The 19,425-nt window shown below is 39.8% G+C and overlaps 1 long non-coding RNA gene across 1 annotated transcript in view; it reads right to left on the reverse strand.

Moving 5' to 3' along the window:
* Nucleotides 1-19,060, reverse strand: part of LOC107968315 (uncharacterized) — a 144,394-nt gene extending 125,334 nt beyond the window's left edge. The window contains exons 1-4 of the long non-coding RNA XR_001709412.4: nt 18,811-19,060; nt 18,004-18,112; nt 15,760-16,004; nt 14,597-14,681 (exon numbers count right to left, since the gene is read on the reverse strand). This is a non-coding gene — a long non-coding RNA (uncharacterized LOC107968315). The remainder of the gene's footprint in view (nt 1-14,596; nt 14,682-15,759; nt 16,005-18,003; nt 18,113-18,810) is intronic.
* Nucleotides 19,061-19,425: the final 365 nt, after the last annotated feature.

Here is a 19,425-nt window from a genome sequence, read left to right on the forward strand (position 1 = left end):
GTAGCATAGACCCCCACTACAGCCGAGTAATCAGAAAAAGTCAGAAGAACACCTCAGGGAAAACAATCTAGGATTCAGATTTAACTTCCTCTAAGGAGGATCAAACACGGAAAGACTGTTCCTTTTCAAGTTTTATTAATCCTGGTTCATAATTTCCACCACATCATTAGTCATTTCCTATTTCTGAAGGGCTGGCAGCAGTTGCCGAGGCATCAGGCAGTACATGGCAAGACAACTGTGCCACCTGTGCACCGTATTGACAGTTACCCACAACCACATCTGGGTGAAAGGCTAATGTGTTTTTTTCTAAAAGGCAAGCCATTTAGAAGTGCAGCCCAGTTTTTGATCTCTTGCTAAATACTTTTATCCACATCATCTCCCCATTTGGGCCTGGAAGTCATCATGTGACCTATGGTACTTTGAAAAGAAAGCAGCAACAGCAACAACAGCAAATCTACTGTAACCCTGGAGTAGGGTGAGCTCTCGAACTCCTCCCCCGCAAAAAAAGATGGGAATCTGCTTCTCACTGAGACAAACCCAAGAGCTGAAATTTAAAGAATGGAAAGTGACAAGAATGATGTCCCTTTTTAAAAGACCCCTTTTTAAAACACACAGATGAAATGTAACTTATAAAGCACTTGAAAGCTGCCTAGTAAGACTAATTGTATGAGGGCTTCAACCAGCTCATCAAGGCATGTAGGCAGCCACATCCCATAGGGCATGACACCTCGATTTCCTAAGGTCAGAGAGTCTCCCATGTGACAGATAGAAAGGGTCTTTTAGTTCTGGGAACCAAATGGAGGGCTAAAAATGGGAAAAGGTACATAGCAGCTCTGTTGGCCAAGCCCCTGACTGGTGATTCTGCCTCTGATCCATCCCAAGAGCCATGGCTGGTCCCAGAAACCTCTGAGCTACATTTCCTCCCCTGGCAACTTCCTGTAACAAGGACTTTAAAGGAAACACAAATAAAGCTCATTTGGGGATATTTTAATTTTTAAAAGGCAAAACCCTAATACCTAGCCCTTAAATAGCATTTCCATCTGGATAATCCCAAGCACCCTGCCAACAGTTGGGTAATCACATCCCCACCTAGCAAAGAGGGAAATTCCCAGACTTATTACATCTCTCATGAAGGAATGAAAATTGAAGATAGCAAATTAAGGGGATAGATAGCTTTTCTCTATTACCATTCAAAACATAGAAATTTTCTTCAAGAACTATAACTTTGAGTGCCATGTGGGGTATTAAAACTGAGCCAGGACAAGTGTTCAGATACACAAGATAGCCCCCATCCATCTCCAACTCATCCAGCAATGGTAGCACCAGGAGGTCATAAAAATGCAATTCCACAGGGTGGTAGCATCAGCTACCATAGGAACAGGGGTGGAAAATTTGGAGAAATTAAATCTCTTGTTCTTTTTTTCTAATACTGGTCCCTGCTGTTACCTGCCAGCCTCAAGGTACAAAAAGCATCACAACATTCATCCCATTACATTTTAAGAAGTCTGTTCTGTACATCTGACCTCTTTTGATCTTTCAGAAGCTTCTAGGGAAATACTAAATGTTCAAATTATAATCATGAATTGGAATTTTTCTTTTTGACTACATATGCATACATACAAACATGCATGCAAACACTATCCCAGCCTTTGACCTTATTTTAAATCCTCCAATTCCACTCTGATTTCCCCCCTCTGGATTTTATGTGGTAGTCAACAATCTATTTATTAACTACTTGTCAAAGTATCAGGAAGGAGTAACTACCATTTCTTATTTTTGCCAATTACAATATTCCTCATCTTAGAGTGTTATCCCTGGTTTTACCATGAGGATAGTAAAGGTTCATACAATAGGACTTGGGCTTTTATAGCAGACCGATTGTCAGGATGGGCCCTTAATTTCCTTTCTACAATTTAACTCATTAAATTCTCATTATCTCTGTAATTTCCCTGTTCATATCCTCTCCAGCAAATCAGATATTGATGGCTAACCCTCCTGTCTGACTATTTTAAAGAGAATCTGCCTCATTGATATACCCTTCTGAGGAGCTAAGGGATTCTAGCTCTCCCAATGAGCTTAATCATAATGAAGCCAGCACAAGAAAAGGAACTGTCTCAGAGTTCCTGATAGGCTTGGTGTTTAGTCACAAGACCTTTAAATAACTCTGCCAAAGTCACTAGGGCCTTTCGTCCCGATTCCAAACCTCTTCCAAAGGACCCCCTACTATCACTGCAATTGCTGCAGTAGCTGAAACCAGTGTTGATTTTTATCTGCATGGCAACTTCATGCTCCCTCAGGATCCAAACTAATCAAGTGGCCTTCAAAAATGCCACCAATGCTTAAAAAGGCTGAGCTAAGCTCTGTACGATCAAGACAGAAAACGATCCCTTATCATGTCGGAAGTACTACTTGTGGTTATCTAAAGCAATGGTAATCATATCATACACTTTATCTGTGAGTGGCTTTTTCCTTCCAGGGGTAGGAATAGAAACTTCTTCTCCTTCATAATGAGCACTATTGAAACTTCAGCAGGCAGACCTCTAGCTTTGGCGACATGCCATTCCCTAACGTAAGCATGTAACCATCTCAAAAAATGCAGCATGGCAGAAAACAAATACAAGTATTTTCTGAAAATATTATTTGTAAAGGTCTTATTTTATAATAGGGATTGTTTGTGTTAGGGCCTTGGGGCATGTATGGTTAACAAGAACTTGCAGTTCTGGTGCCAGCTTACTTAATCTCACAGGGTCGGTGTAGGAGTGTAGGGGATGGGTCCAAGAAACAATACAAGCTTTTTCCTTCGCAAGTACTGCTACACCTACATCATGAGAGAAAAGCACTCTGCTATTTAATCTCTCACAGTTCCTTTTGACAGACATTGTGGCTGTCACTGCACCACATCAAAACATATGCTGTATCAGATTCTCAGCGCTCAAGAAGTCTTTAAAATAAAATCATCAAACAGTATTATTTGTTGGAAATGACAATTCAACCGCAGTTTCTTTGTGACTCCTCAGTCATGCAAACACCACAGCATTAGGTGCACACAAGCCACAGACATTATAGGTCAAGCCCTCTGATGAAGGAACCACCACTGTCTACAAGAACACATTTTTAGGAGAGAAGTAAAATGATGGCTCCTTCTGCAAGAGAAGAAATTTATATTGGAAACCCAGAGCACAGTGCCAGGTACCCTGTGAGCTTGGCAAATATTAGTCCAGAGTGACTAAGGACTATAGATTTTGATTTTCCCCATATATCCCTCCTGGGCATCTGTCCCATTTGCTCCTGCCCAGTCCCGCAGACTTGCCTATCACTGCAGTTTTTGTCCCTGGTCCCAGATGATTATGCAACACTTATGCAAGATGCAAGGAGTAAAATGAACCCATTTGCCTATAGATATAGTTTTATTTCAGTGAATTAATGTCACTAAGAGAGAAACATATTCTAATGCCTAGGACAGTTGTGGTCTTTTTTGTATCTCTGTCATTGGGCTAGTGTCTTTGCCTACCTATAATGTAAATATATTATAGAGCAATATTACATATAACGCAAAGATAATCCAGACTACTTGCTCTGCTTTAGAAATGAACTGTGAGGATCAAATTTGTACAAACATGGGTCAAGCAAAAGCATACAGACTAGTGAAACCTAGAAAGTGTTTTTGGAATATTTTTGCTACAGATACTTTTCTATTAGGCTTTTATTAAATTGAAAGTAGTGTTGTTCTTATTTAGGTGTTAATTATTAAATTATGTACAAGTTTAGAAACTAGGCCATTGAAACACATAAAAGGTAGTTATTGAAAGCTAATCATAATAAGCTGTTGTCAACCTTTACTGACTAAAGAAGCAAAACATTTTAAATACATTGGAAAGTTATATAAAACGAAGAACTTCTTGACAATGAAGATTGTTAAACATGAGTCCCTGCAACAAATGTCCTAAATAACTATTCCCAGGAAACTCTAAGATTGGGCTGCCTTAGGTGGTTTAAAAATATGGTCAGAGGCATGAGGAACTATTTCTAGATTTCTTATTGAAGTCCCTTTAAATAACATGGGTCTTCAGTCAACACATATGCTTGTACATGGGTGCCTGTTAGGGAATTCAGAGTCATAAGCAAACCCTGGGAAATGGACTTGATAGCTCAAAGTTGGACATTCATAAACAAAATGTATGTACTTTTCTCTATATGACGAGATGGCTACAATCACCACTCTGAGCTGAAAAGTGGTATAAGAAAGGCCGGTGAGAAGATAAATTAATACCAATAAGATCGCTGATCTGTAGAGAAATAGAAAAGGCAAAGGGGCTCTTGAAAATAAAAGTTATTTGTTCCTAAATCCTGCTTCTTTGCTTGAAGCTATTTCTTAAGAAAGAAGCTGCTTCCTTCCCTAACCATATAAAATGATCCCTGAAGTTATTTATAGTGTTCATGGCCTGGAGGCATCACTTGGTTCCCCCACCACAAGCCCAACCATGTGTTACTATATTAAAAAATGTGAAAAAGTAATTATGGGGTATGGGAGCCAGTGTCTGCAGACACAACCTGCCAAAGAGGAAGTGACAGGAAACTTATGCTCCTTGTTGCTGCTCAAGCACTGCCCAGGCTCCAGACTCAGAAGAAGGGAATCTGTTCCAAGAAATAGGAGAGGGGCCTGCCCTGGTGAATCAGAAATATCCCTGTTTCTGAATATACAGTAAACTGGTTTCCATTCCTGGGTCCCCTCAGTTGGTCAAACTTTCCAGTCACGTGGAGAGACCACTCACAGCGTCCTCCCTCAGCAACTCAGCCAGATGGCTGCCTCAGCTCCCACCAGACCGGGCAGGCTAGAACATGTAAGGTTCTGAACTTGGGCAAGAGTCTAAGGTCACTATAACTGGCCCCTAAGATTCTGACCTGCCACTGTCAGATCTCAATTTCTGCCACCTTATCCTAAATCTAGCTTTGTTGTTCCTCTTCCCACCTCCATCCCCAGTTCCTTGTCCTCAGGTAGGATGCGATAATCAATCTATTACTGATTTCTACAGCAGTCCTCCACATATTCACAAACCCCTCAGCTTTCCTCTGGAACAATGGACTCCACCAGCATGGGGACACAATTGTTTTCTACCGCTGGAGGCAGAGAGGAAAAGTAGCTCAAACATCTGCCCCCAGAGAGCATAAATTTGTCAGGGAGAGAAGTCCACATTTCTGCAGAAAGGCCAGTGTTCCCAAGAGGCCTTAGCTTAGGAAATGTTTATTGAGAGGAATTACATTTCCTTCTCAGGACCTGCCTCTGCCTCTGGTCTAAGCTACAAAAGAAGTTTTCTTCTGATGTCTCAGGAAAAAAGAAAAAAGCACCAACCCTCACAAAAGAACCCTGGTAGTATGGACAATTCCTACTATCTCAAGAAGATTTCACTTGGAAGTAAATAATCGTTGCCACCTCTGAATTCAATTTGATTACCTAGATAAATCACTACATGAACTTCCAAAGAAGCAAACTTTACCCCAAAAAGTATGTTATAAAAGTTGATTTACAGAAGTCTATTTCAAATAAATTCTTAAAGAGAGTCCCATAGACGACAAAGAATGCAGAAGCTAATGCAGGTCAAGAAAATGTCCTTACTGTCTCTTTAATATAATAAAATAAATCAAATTAACATGTTTCCTTAGTGAATAATATTCTCTAAGCATGAAATGTAATTTTTAATACTTTATATACACCAGGCTTGAGTTCCTATTTTACATGCTATGGTTTTAGAATATGTGTAAATGTTTACTTCTAAAATTACCTGAAAATCTTCTGTTCAAGTTTGTTTTTCAACTCAGGGCAGTAGCATATAAGTAGAATTTAAGCAGATATCAATTGTATCACTGGAAAGACTTTAAAAATCAGAGAAATGTTCTTATAAGGCAAATCCATGGCAGCCTTCCACATTCAGAGACTGGTTTATAGCTTTCTGAGATGCCCTGTTAACCTCTCAAAGATCTGTAGACTAGCTTATATTATCTCATTATCCCAGTTCTCCCCCCTTTCATCTTTGCCTCCTATATCCCAGTTTCTTCACCACTGTAGTATCCACAGTGCCACCTGCTGGTTGTAGAAAGTATTTTTGTGGCTCCAAGGTCTCCCTCCGGGATTTGTTTAATTAAAGTCTACCAATGAATGCTAGAAAAGCCACAGCCATAGTGGACAAATCCATGAAATGAGCAAAATGTCAATTCATGAAGGGTTAACATGACCCAACATATGCTGAGGCAAAGGTTTGGCTATTTTAAAGGCAAACCTAAGTTGCCTAAGTTAAACCTAACACATGCAAATTTGCCTCAGGCAGCTTGGCAATAGGGCTCTGTGTAAGAATACAAAAAAAAAATGATTACCAAGACTAAATGCCTCAGAAAGTTTCCAAAATCCTTTATTTCCTCGTACCTGTCAATCCTAGACTTCCACTTTTTTTTCTTTTCTTAGACAAGTATTTTCAACTTTCCAAAGGTATGAAATTTGCCATCTTAATTGTTTAGACAGGAATAAAGCATTAACTCAGTCCCTTGACTTTGATTCATAGCAGCTCTTCCTTCACCAAAAGTTACAGTCTCCCTCTCCACCCCAGCCTGAAGTCTCTGGACCAGCACACAAATGACAGGCACCAGAGCATCTGCAGGCATGTGAAAATGCAGTGCTCCCTTCCCATACTTAACCTTTCAGATGGTTCAACTATTTCCCATGTGTCAACAATCGCCATTCGCATCTTAGGCCTTAACCAGGCAAAAGATAAGAGAGAATAACCTTTAGAACCCACAACTAGCCGGACGCGGTGGCTCATGCCTGTAATCCCAGCACTTTGGGAGGCCGAGGTGGGCAGATCACTTGAGGTCAGGAGTTTGAGATCAGCCTGGCCAACATGGTGAAACCCTGTCTCTACTGAAAAATACAAAAATTAGCCAGGTGTGGTGGTGCGTGATTGTAATCCCAGCTGCTTGGGAGGCTGAGGCAAGAGAATGACTTGAACCCAGGAGACTGAGGTTGCAGTGAGCTGAGATTGTGCCACTGCACTCCAGCCTGGGCAAAAGAGCAAGACTCCGAGAAAAAAAAAAAAAATATATATATATATATATATATAAAGAAATAACTAACAACTAATGAATAAGAAGTCATTCCTGCAAGCTTCATCATGATGGGGTACAGTAAGGCACAGGGAAAATGTTTTTGCCTTAAGACTCCTGACAAGGATTAATCAACTTTTTTAACAATCCCCTGGGGTGTAGACTGGCACAGGGTCATTACCCCTCTTTAGCAGGTGGGCGAACTAAGATCCACAAAGTTTACCATTTCATCATCAATTCTGTTCAGAATATCATCAATTTGCTGATATTCTGATGCGACAGTGAAAAAAAGGTGCTGCAAGAAGCTTCTCAATAACTAAGCTTGATGCAGAAAACATACCCAAGTCAGGAGGTACAAATACGCTGGACAAGTATCGACCCAACTCATAGTCATTTTATCAGAACAGGTTATTTGAGAAACGTAGTCATTTTATCAGAACAGATTATTTGAGAAACATAGATTCTCTACCTATGAATCTGCAAGATTTAGATTAGATTATAACTGAGTAATCATTTTTAAGAAATTATTGTGTCTATTGGCATTTAGTTGAGGGGGTTTCCTTTTTCTCTTCACTCTTCACTCACTCCCATTTAAAGGCTAAACATGGAACTGCAGATAGAGGACAGAGATCACAAATGTTCACCTTTAGCTCTATCTGGCACATTCTCCCATTTTAATTGTCTTTGCTTTTGTGTTCCCCTTTCTAAAAGTATAAACTATATCCTGACATTTTCCTGCCTTCTGCCAAATTCGGAAACTGTCACGTTTTCTTTTTTTCTTTTGGTCTATAAACTTCAAAATATTTTCTGTCAAGCTGGCAAAGCTCCAATCTGCCCTTCACCGCTGCAATTAAAGTGATTTTCCATCTGAATATAACCCTGACATGGAGAGGAATTATAAGAGTTCTATATAAATCTATTTTGATAGATTAGTTCCCTCACTGAGCATATTTTTGTACTCATCACAAGCATTTATACATATCCAGATTATTCTAAGAATTGTGAATCGAAATAAGAGCAGGGTTACTACTAAAAGGAAAAGCTGAATTTTGGGTCTCCCTTTAAAAGAAGCAATAACCTAAAAAGCAAAAAACAAAACAAAACCCAAAGAAATATTTTATTTCTTTCACACAGATGTAACGAAATAACCTAAAACCATGGTAGAGCCAGATAAAGTCAAACCATACATACAACCTAGAGGAGATGGTGCAGCAGAGAATACTGTTATAAAGCATTATTCTTATGTCATCATGGCTTCCAGAAAATACTCAACGCTCCAATATTTGTCCACTTAATACAGGATTCACTTCTCAGCCGAGGAGGACCTTAGTAACAGTACACTTAGCACTCAGCAGTTATTTGACCTATTTTACTAATGTGTTTGGGAAGGAGGTTAATTAACAGTGGATGGCTATATCCTTAAGCTTAATTTTTCCAACAGCCCTGCTCATAAAAGGAAAAATTTAGTATGTATTGAAGGAAGCAAGCAATTAAGTTGCACAAATAGTGAGCTCATTGAACTGCAGCTGACTTCTATCATGTCAAAGAACAACTAAACACAGAAGCAATAAAAAGATTGTTGCCACGACCACCACTGAGAACCGACTGGCAATAAAGATGAATAACTTCCTACTTGAAGATTACTGATTAAAGCTTTTTAGAAACCAAATGTTACACATAGGCATAAATGGAGCAAAATATTTTAATGCGTGTTTGGCAGGTTCAGAAACACTTTATAGTCAATTTTAAATGAAGGTTTATACAACAACAGTAAACTCCACTTAAAACAGCCTTTCCAATTGCTGCTCCTGCAAGAAAGCTGCAGTGCTCCTCAGGAAGGCTTGAGTCATAACTGTGGAATAAAAGTCCCATACCTAACAGTAAGGGGAGGGTCGATGGGGAGTGGAATTCCACAGGACCGAGTCCTCTGAAATCAAACCCAAGAGCAGAGCCAGAGAAGTCCATTCAGATGCCTGTGACCCTTGAAGGCAAGTAAACAGACTCCCTATAGCAATAACCAGGAAATCTCTCTCTCCCCGGCAGCCCTCTGCTCCTCTTCCCACCTCTCAAAGCTCCCAAAGGTCAAGTTTTAGCCCAACCTGCCCTTCAAGAAAGTGCACTCACATCTAGGAGTTCAACACAGGTTGGCATCAGAATTGGCTCCCAGGACTATCAGTGTCAGTGAGGTGGGACGGGCATGATTTGACAAGGAAAATGTGTCTGACAGAGGATTTGGCTCTCAACTTACAAGTGTATATGGAGGTGGGTGGAGAATATCAGCTTCTTTGAGGGCTGGACCCTACCACTTACCTGCTGCCTTTGGAGGGGATACTATGGAGGGTTAAAAAATAAATAAAAAGACAAAAAGAGGAGGATTTTTGCCTTCAAGGTTGCTTATAACCTAACATTAAATAAATAAGTTGTCCTTTGCATTGCATTGCCCTCAAACTCACTACTGTGGAGAATTAAAACCAGCCTATTGCAAATAAACCAGTTTGCCATCCCATATCTATCCTTCTCCTCCTGCTAGCTCCATCTTAGAATGTCTCTAAAATGGGAGGGGGCTAAAAATACACTTTTCTTCTGACCACTTCCTCCTCAACTTGGGCTTTAAGGGATCAGAGTCCAGCAATGAGATGATGATATGCTTTTCCCTTTCCTGAGCTCCAACCCTTTACTCCTTCACTCAGATATGTCTGCAGTGAGCTCCTATGGGGCTTGTTTCTTCTTTCTGTACCACACAGCACCCATCAATGTGCTGGGTATTCTGTAGTTGTTTAGTATATGCTTTTTAGCTACCATCAGTGGGAAAGGCTTACCATATTTCTGCCCCTTTCAAAGATGTATTTTCTCTTACTCATTGCTGCTGCAATCATCAAAGTAATTGAAACTGGAGAAACGATTTTGTGTCATAACATGAAGGGAAAAAAGTAAAAAGCAAATGTAGTGTTCTCAACTTGCTTGGGTGGGAAATGGGACACAAAATGGTCTGAATAAATTGTTAATGCTCAGATAAAGCAGACGGCACCTCAAATTTACACTCTAGTTGGATCGATCCACCCATTACATGCTATTTTCCAGAGATTCAGAGCTGAATTTGCTGTTTGGGACTTGTATTCAATGTGGGGAATTCTAACTGCACATCAAATTCATACTGCAAACATCAGAATGGCTTTATCAGATGAGGAGTAGATATTTGGAATTTAATAACACTTCCCACCACCTTTCAAGAGGACTTGTCATTGAATATATGGTGTGCAAATCTGGTAAAGAAAAAAGAAGAGTTTGATTATTTGTACAAATTACATTTCATTTGCAGGAGGAAATCACAGTGGCAGAAGTCCTTCCTTCCATTTAGGTTTCTCCACCTAGAAGTTGTACAGGGCCTTTCAGCTCCAGGCTCTCCATTAAGACATTCTAACACTATACACTAAAAGTCTGGAGATAGAATGAATTGTACAGCACAGGAAGGGGGGTGGAAGAAGAAAGTAACAACAGTTCAGAGATGGGAATTGTCTGCTCTCTGGAAACCCCTCCAGCCTTAGATTCACTATTCAAACTCCAAAGGCCAAGACTCTCCAGTTCCCCTGTGTAAGAGAATAAGAAAAATGCCCAGGAAAGCCCACGGTTTCCTTCCTTATGAAGGAGAGGAAGCAGCAGCGGTAGCAGACGCCCAAGTGCAGCCATCACTTCCTCGGGGGCTGGTGTCCATTTCCACCCACGGGGATGGGGTCTGGCAGCTTTGTAACTGGGAGGAGATACATGATCCAAGAATCCACTTTGGCTCCAATTTACCTTTATAAAGGCCAGTTCTGTCTAACTCTGAGAATCCTATAAGCATTAGTGAGGATTTCTAATTGTCTCATCCATAGGAGCATGGCCAGAGAAAGGGGAGTTAGGTCAAAGAGTCCACCTCGAGTAAGGCTCAAGATACTCCTCACAGACACATTGAGATTATGGTAAATAGGAATGCATTCATAAGTAGTAGAGAGCAGATATACCTTTTCTTCCCCTCTGAGGAATGAGAAAGTGTCAGGGTCCTACATTTAAAGGAAAATAGAGTATAATTCTAACAATGGAATCCAAAAAAGAATGGCTGTAACAATCTAGTTCAAAAGAAGAAAGAAATGGTATGTATAATCATAGTGTATTATAAATGTCAATTTACACAACCATTGTTTTCTCCTTCAAACCTTCTTCTCTTAAAGTTCTTTCTCTCAGTTCATGGTTTCTTCTTTTGCTAACCACCTGAATTACAAACTTCAGAGTCATCTGTAAATCACCTCTGAATCCCACCACATCCAGTTCTAGACTCAGAATGTCTCTCATTTCTGCTTTTATTATCACTGTCCTACGTCACTTCACCTATACCTGGATTATTACAATAGCCTGCCAATGGATCCCTGTCTCCACTTGCTTTGTCTCTACCCCAAGTTATCTTTAACATCCTGAACAGTTACCTTTCTAAAGTCAGTTATAATCATGGGCACCTCCTCACTCGAAACACTTTTACCAGCTTTCTGGGTTTTTTTATTAATAAAGTCCAAATTTCTTAGCATAATGTTCAGTGTTCCTCAGGAACTGAAAATACTCTATTCTTTGAAACTCATCTGTCATTTGCTCCTCATACACACCTCGCACACAGCTAATGCTCAAGTCGAAACAGACCTCTCTCCTTTCCTTGATTGTATTATGGGCTTTCACTCTTCTGGAACTTAGCACATTTCCTCCATCTTTGCCTATTCAAAATCTTGTTTCTCCTTTAAGGACTAATTCAAATGTCACCATCTCTAGGAAACCTTACTGGATTCCTAGGCAAAATAAATTGTCCTCTCCTCAGGGAACATACGACACTGTGTTTACCCCTTTTTACCATGTTTATCCCAATCTGACTTACATTCATTATGGCAGAATTTTCCATCTCCTTCTAAAGGACAGAGACAGTAGTTAATCCCTCCAAAAATGATCCCAAGTACCCAGCATGGTGCTTTAAATAGCATAGGCATTTTATAAACATTTGTTATATTAAACTGACCAGTACACAAATTAGGAATTTTCACTAAAAGTTGACTGGATGGAAGACCAAGCTGAGAATCATAATCAAGGACAACTCACAGGGAAGGAACGAATTTGAGTAAATGCTGCCCAGAGGCCCATGAATAAATATTTTATAAATTAATACAGATGGCCTGATCCATTACTTATCAACATTTTTGTCATGGCACATACTTGTGAAGGGGTTGACTGTGATTGAGAACTGCCACTCTAACTAAATGGAGAAACTACCTCTTTTTCACCAGTAGGAAGGTAAATGCTGTATTTGAAAGAACTCAATCAGGGATTGACAGATAAACAACACAATAAAAAAAACTGTATATACAAAATATAAAGATTATATATACCATATAGTTGCATAAATATATATATATGTATATTTTTTTTGAAACAGGGTCTTGCTCTGTCACCTAGGCTGTAGTGCACCTGTGCAATGATAGCTTATTGCAGCCTCCAACACCTGGGCTCAAGCAATTGTCCCACCTCAGCCTCTCAAGTGTCTGGGACTACAGGTGTGCACTGCCATGTCCAGCTAAGTTTTTTTATTTTTTGTAGTGACAAGGTCTCGTTATGTTGCCCAGGCTGGTCTCAAATTCCTGACCTCAAGTGATCCTCCCACCACAGTCTCCCAAAGTGCTGGGATTACAGGCATGAACTATCACACCTGGCCAGATATTATTATATATCTGAGAAACTATTTCATTTAAACATGTCTACACACAGAGATATAATGATGTCTTAGTAAAATAAATATTTAGTTCACCTTTTTGCCATAATTCCAAAGGGGGGAAAAAAAGCCAAAACCAAAACCACCTCTTTAGCCTTATTAGCATTAAGTAATCAAATTCCACTAGCCTGAGCAACATAACGAGACCCTGTGTCTACAAATAATTTTTTAAAAATAGAAGGGCATGGTGGCACTTGTCTGTGGTCCCAGTTACTGGGGAGGCTGAGGTGGGAGAATCTTTTGAGCCCAGGAGGTCAAGGTTGCACTGAGCCATGATCATAGCACCACACTCCAGTCTGTGCAACAGGGTGAGATCCTGTCTCCAAAAACAATCAACAACAGCTCCCTGTCACTCAGAAATCTGAGACAGACTCATTGCAGTTCTCCTCATTCTTACCTGGAATAAAAAATGAACTCAAACTTCCAGAAGAAAAGCACAATTTTTCAAAATCTCCTCATACAAGTCTTGCCTCTCCCCTAAAACTTTTCTGAGTCAACTCTTCCTGAGATGAATCACATTAAGAAATGAATCTCTTAATTGTACCACATAAGCTAAACAGTAAGCCATGACCTCATCACCCTGGACATAATAAAAGGGCAGAAACACTTGGGCATTTCAACAACATCTTAATTCCTGCACTGTTCTGGTTTATTATAAAGCAGGCCTGTGTGCAGGAAGACATTTTTTAAAAATGCTTTTATCTTCTTTTTGCATGTTAGCAGATCTCATGGTCTCTTTTCGTTGCAGATGGAAGCCTGAAATGTGCAAAAGCCAGGCAGACAGACCAATGCATTTATTTGAGAAATAAAAAAAAACCCAGTCATGAAAATGACACATGGATTCAAGATGAGCTAGAAGCAGAAGGACCTTAAACTACACAATTACTCCCCACAAGCTCAAGCCAGAATCAAACAAAAACCAGAAATAAACAAAACCTGGAGCTGAACAAATATCTGAATGCCACAGCCAGACTAAAGAAGAAACAAGAAGAAACTGATGTAACTGGGCTTGAGAAGAAACAAGGTAGAAGCACAATGCCACATCCCTTAGGTAGCATATCATTTTCTGAGCCTTGATTTACCATGACATCCTTTGTGTGATGATTACTGGTAACATTCTCATTTTGCTAGAGGTAGCACTAGTAGGTCCAATCTATATGTGGATACTCTACAGAGTGCATCCCATATGGGCACAAATCTTTATCAACTCTATCTGGAATTGATGAGTAAGCGTCCCTAACATAATGGTCCAATGAATTATTTGAATACTTTTCTGAAAAAGTTAATCGCTCTGTATGGAAGAGAATGTACTTGTGTTAGTTCTATAAGTAATGCTAAATATAGATATTTAAACAAGAGTTAACACTTTAGCCTGTTAAAATCACAAAATGCATTTAACGTGTTTAGGGGGATGGAAATTGCCTCCAACATATCAGAGCGGCAGCAAAATCAACAATATTAGCTAATTCTATAGGCTCAAACACTGACCCAGAGTGAATATTCTTCCTTTGCATCAGTTCTTAGCCACATAGGTCTCTTCATTCCAAGTGGTTTTAGATGGTGCTATTGCTTGAAAATAGCTGTGAGCATGCTATTTTGCATTCCACTGTTTCTTGCAGTCAGAGAGTCTCAATCAATGGGCCCTTCTGTCCTCAGTGTCCCAGTTAGGACTCCACCTTAAGACTAGGCTCACAGGAGAGAGTGGCAAAATGGAAAACTTACCTGGAAGCACATAGACCTGGGTTCAAAATTCACCCATAATATATTCCATAGAGCTGCATGGATCCCAAAATCTCAGTTTTCCCACCTGTGAAAAGGGAATAACCATTTTTATTAGCGATCTGAGACTCAATAGCTATGAAGCAGTGATTTAGAAATGGAGCTAATTCTACAGGCAGACACTGTGGTAAAGATGAGGCATATTTCTCATGAAAACTCTTCAGAAAGAGTGGACCAGATTGTCAGAAGTGACCAATTCTCAGAAAGATTCTGTTTCATAATCAAAATGAAATTCCTTTCTGTAACTGTCAACGTCAAACTTTAGTTTCATGATTGATGTGGGCTTTAAGTTGCTAATATTTAAAAAGGCACTTCATTGACTGTGGCACACACTTACATTTTCAGCAATCACATTTCTACAAGAAAGATAGCACAGGAGGAAAAAAGCCTACTGTAAAAATCTTTTGTATATATACCTTGAAGAGCTCATTTCTAGGAATAGTCTGACACCTTTAGAAGATAAACAGTATTGTCTCAATCAATTACAAAGATTTTAAGGAAGACAATACCGCTAAACCCTATGCATTGGTGGAGTTATAATTTATTCATATATCATTTAAGAAAAGCATTGAACCAAATACTTTCCTTCCTTCCATGTATTCAACACTGAAAGGCAGCAAAAGGAAAAGGAGAAAGGAGGTCCAACTTCCCAGGATTCCCTTCCTGAAAAGAAATTTCCACTTTACTAAGTAGGAATGAGGAAAGGCGTGTGCATTTGCATAATTTCCAAGACATTTCTGGACTCCCTAAATAGGAAACAGTATATTTGGAATACTTAAAAAAAAAAAAAAACCTTTGTACTTAATTTAACTACAAATTGGTTGGGTTTTCTAGAGAAGTGGAGGGATGCTAATGTGAGAAACAAAGATTAAATATTCAAGGCCATAATAATAATATATGAATTTAATGCTATTCTAGGATTTTTTCCATCCAATTTTAAGTACATAAAAATGATTTGCATATAAGGATTTGGGGACAGAAATATTCTTGTTACTATTTTCACGATTTACACAATATCCTTGAGCAGCCTTATTTTATCTTTGCTGCTGTGTTTGCTGACTTGTCGGTGTTTAGATCAAGTTTTAATATTTGCATCTTTAGCTCACCACACAAAGGCAGCTGGTCCAGAGAGGTGAGGAACAGGGAGAGAGGAGTTGCAGGGCTTATCAGGTTATCCAAAAGGCCTTGTGCTCATCCTTTGTAAACAACAAGACATGTCAGCATCCCTGGTTGCTGTCATTGCTGACAGTCCTCTGAAGACCAGTAAGTGTTGAATTCTTTAAAGCTGGATTGTGCCCAGTGAGAGAAACGATGGTGTGAGATGAGGAGGACTTCGTGGATATCTGAGTACCTTGGGAAAAGAGAGGAATTGAGGCTTTTCACTCAGCAACCTAATGAAAACTAGACAAATAGTCTTGCATTTAATATATAGTTTTCACCAATTCATGCTTCTTTTGTTAGGAACAATTCTAGCCTGTATAGGAAAAAAGACAGATATAAGGAAATAATTTCTCATTGACAAGGGAGCTTCAGGTAAAGCAATGCTTATGAAAGGACAAGAGACTAAGTTTACATTGGTAAATTTCCATTGTGCAACCATTTCATTACTTTAACTTCATAGACCCCAAAACTTTATGTGCTTGAACAAGTAATCAAATGCAAAGGATAGAACTAAATAATCCATCTGGGATAGCGAGGACTGTATACAAAACACAAAGAATAAAATACAAGTCTTTAAGGAATATGAATAAGAAATCGTGGCACAGAAGGGAAGACTTGAAAATAAGTTCCAAAAGCAGTATCTAGTGCTTTAAAGAATAATGAAATTTACATGCTCTGCTTTAAAATCCAAAAAGGTATATTTTGAACAAAGATACACTTGTATAATAGGTTCAGTAAAAATTCTAATCCATGTGATTCTTCATTATATCTAACCTCAAACTTTTAAAATGTATAAAATGAATATCAAATTCTTTTCATGGAGACTGATAGCATACGTTGAATTAGAATAAATTCCACATTATAGTATGAAACACTCATAACAGCAACGAGTAATATGCTATATTCAAGACTTCCTTTGTTATGACATTTAAGCTATGGATTTTGAGGTTAATAATGATTCAGGGGAGTAAATTCTTTTCCAGTGTTTCCATTTTCTTCTTCTTAGGATAATCTCCTAAAAGTATTTGCTCCATTAAATGATCTAAAATGTTTGAGAGGACAAAATGTCTTAGGCCTACTTGTAAAATATTAGGCTCCAAAACTTTGAAAAGGATCATCCTTCCAATATAAAATCCATCCTTGAAATAAGGATTATGTATCTCTAAAACAAGGCCAGGACTTAGCATTCCCTTAATCTAACAATATAGTATTTAACTTGGATTTTTATTTGTTTCTATATCATAAACACTATTTGATGATACAGAATAGAATCATAGATTAATCTTCCCAAGTTGGCTTTTTCTTTTTTTTTAAGCCTCTTCAATCTTCTTGACTGAAACTACCAGACCATTATCTTACATAGCTATAGGTTAAGCACAGAGCCTGGAAGTCCGTCTGAACCACAGAATGCAGAGAACAATTTAGAAAAAAAAAATTGCAAATTTCTGGGAACTAAATAAAAAGTCACTCGTTTTCCTAATTTTTCTACGAGCAGAAAAGCAAAAGACCCATTGGCATGGCCCAGGCAGATACTACCAAACAGCTTTCCAAAGAGCAAATGGTAAAAATAAAATAAAATGAAAAAGATTTGCCTGTCATGGGAGTTGGTCAATAAAATGCAACAGTGTTTATTACAACATTTAAAGTCTGTGATTAAGAACACCAAAAGGCCTAAACTAGAAAGGTTTTCAGCCTGTAATTTCCCTGCAGTCCTGGCCTGTACTTCCTTATGAGTTAGCTCAGCGGGGCTTTTTTTCCATGTCCATCATCAGCTTGTAATTATTGCCATTCTCAAAGCTATGCCAGATGGGTCTTTAGAAGCAGGCATGCAGCTTGTTTATGAGAGAAAGAGCTGTAATATTACTCTACACAGAGACCTATCTGGTCCTACTCAAAGAGCGCTGCTCCTCCCTCCCCTCCTCCCCCAGATCTCCCCTACTACCATTCTCTCTGCCTTCCCTAGACAACCTCTCATTTTCAGCTCCCTGTCCCAGCTGAATGGCCTGGTGACTGGCTGGGACCATGGGGGCCAAGAGATAGCTGTATCTTAAAGCACATGGTCTAATCATCACCTTTCACCATTCACATATGAAAATGAGGCAACACCCAGGGAAAAACAAACTGTGGACTCTTTCTCCTACATAATGTTGTGCAGAGGCTTATTTAAAACACCACAGCTGAGCATCTACCTTTCGGAATACAGATCTGCAGAGATGTCAAAATGATGCATTCCATTTCGCTTTTCTGAAAATTCCTCATTGGCTAGAAGCGAGATTCCCAGCAAGATTCTCCCTTTGCCTGGTAGGAAGGATAAACATTTGTAAGAAGGTTGAGGTCAAGGAGCTGTGCAAAGCAACATAGGGAAAGGCAAGAGCGCCTAAGCCGGGTTCATCTGGTGATAGGCCCTGGGGTGTTAGGTATCCCAGAGGGCCAAGCAGAGCTTCAATCAGCAGTTAATGAGGCAAGACCTGCAACAGATAGCCACTTTTAACTTACAAAAGCTTTTAGATGTCTCTGTTTACTTTGATCCATTTCAGTTAATTTGAGCTTGGTTAGGGTGCATTTTCCTTTTTTTTCCTAGGTAAACCCCCTGCTCCCACCCCACCCCCACCCCCACCACCACCCTCACCCCCACCTCCACCTCCCAAACAATAGTATCATTTACCAACTTTATACTTAACAAGTTTTGAGGTCTTCTGTGAAGGTCGGCAACAATTATATAAAAAACAAGGAAAGAAGGACCTGTACCATAGTCTGACTCTAGAACGAAAATTTCAAAATTCCACCAGTGTAAGATAAATGAAAAGGGTGGCGGGACAGGAAAGGCTGAATTTTGAAGGGAGATTTAAAGTTACTTGTTTCTGATTAGGTGAAGTACATGTTCTTTTATCCCTTGTTATTTTACTAATGTGATGACCAGAGAGCTTTGTTAAAATGTTTCAGAGCGGATAAAACTAATTTACTGGAATGTGAAATAATCCAGAAAGAAACCGTACCTGATGGTCACAGGCGGGGAAGGCACTTTAATAAACTGGCCGGAGTTTCCAGGCCCCGGGGCTGCGGCTGGGATTCCTGATTTGGGAAGCAGGGAAGACTCCTGGGTTAATGGATTTGCACGTGGGTCAGCCTGTTAATGGGGATGGGCTAGTGTAATGAGCTTTTAATTAGGTCAGCTAGATGCTTGACCCCACTATACTGTGTGCCTGCGCCTGGGGGTACCTCCCCACCCTCAGGAGCGGGATAAACAGTCCTGGGAGCCTTCCCAGCATGCCCCAGACAACCTCGATCCCGGCATGCTCCGGGCAGCTGCCTTCCCAGCATGCCCCGCCGGCCTCTCCTGTGCCCTAGACCCGGTAGCCTCTTGCAGACACCCTTTTCTTAATTCCCTCCCCTCCTTCCCTTGTGTGCCATGTTCTACCAAAGCAGTTTTTCTTTTTAATTTTTTTTTTTTTTTTTTTTTTTTTGAGACGGAGTCTCGCTCTGTCACCCAAGCTGGAGTGCAGTGGCGCGATCTCGGCTCACTGCAACCTCTGCCTCCCTGGTTCAAGAGATTCTCCTGCCTCAGCCTCCCAAGTAGCTGGGACTACAGGTGCCCGCCACTACGCCCAGCT

The sequence above is a fragment of the Pan troglodytes genome, chromosome 15 (assembly GCF_028858775.2).
Source record: "Pan troglodytes isolate AG18354 chromosome 15, NHGRI_mPanTro3-v2.0_pri, whole genome shotgun sequence".
Classification (NCBI taxonomy): domain Eukaryota; kingdom Metazoa; phylum Chordata; class Mammalia; order Primates; family Hominidae; genus Pan; species Pan troglodytes.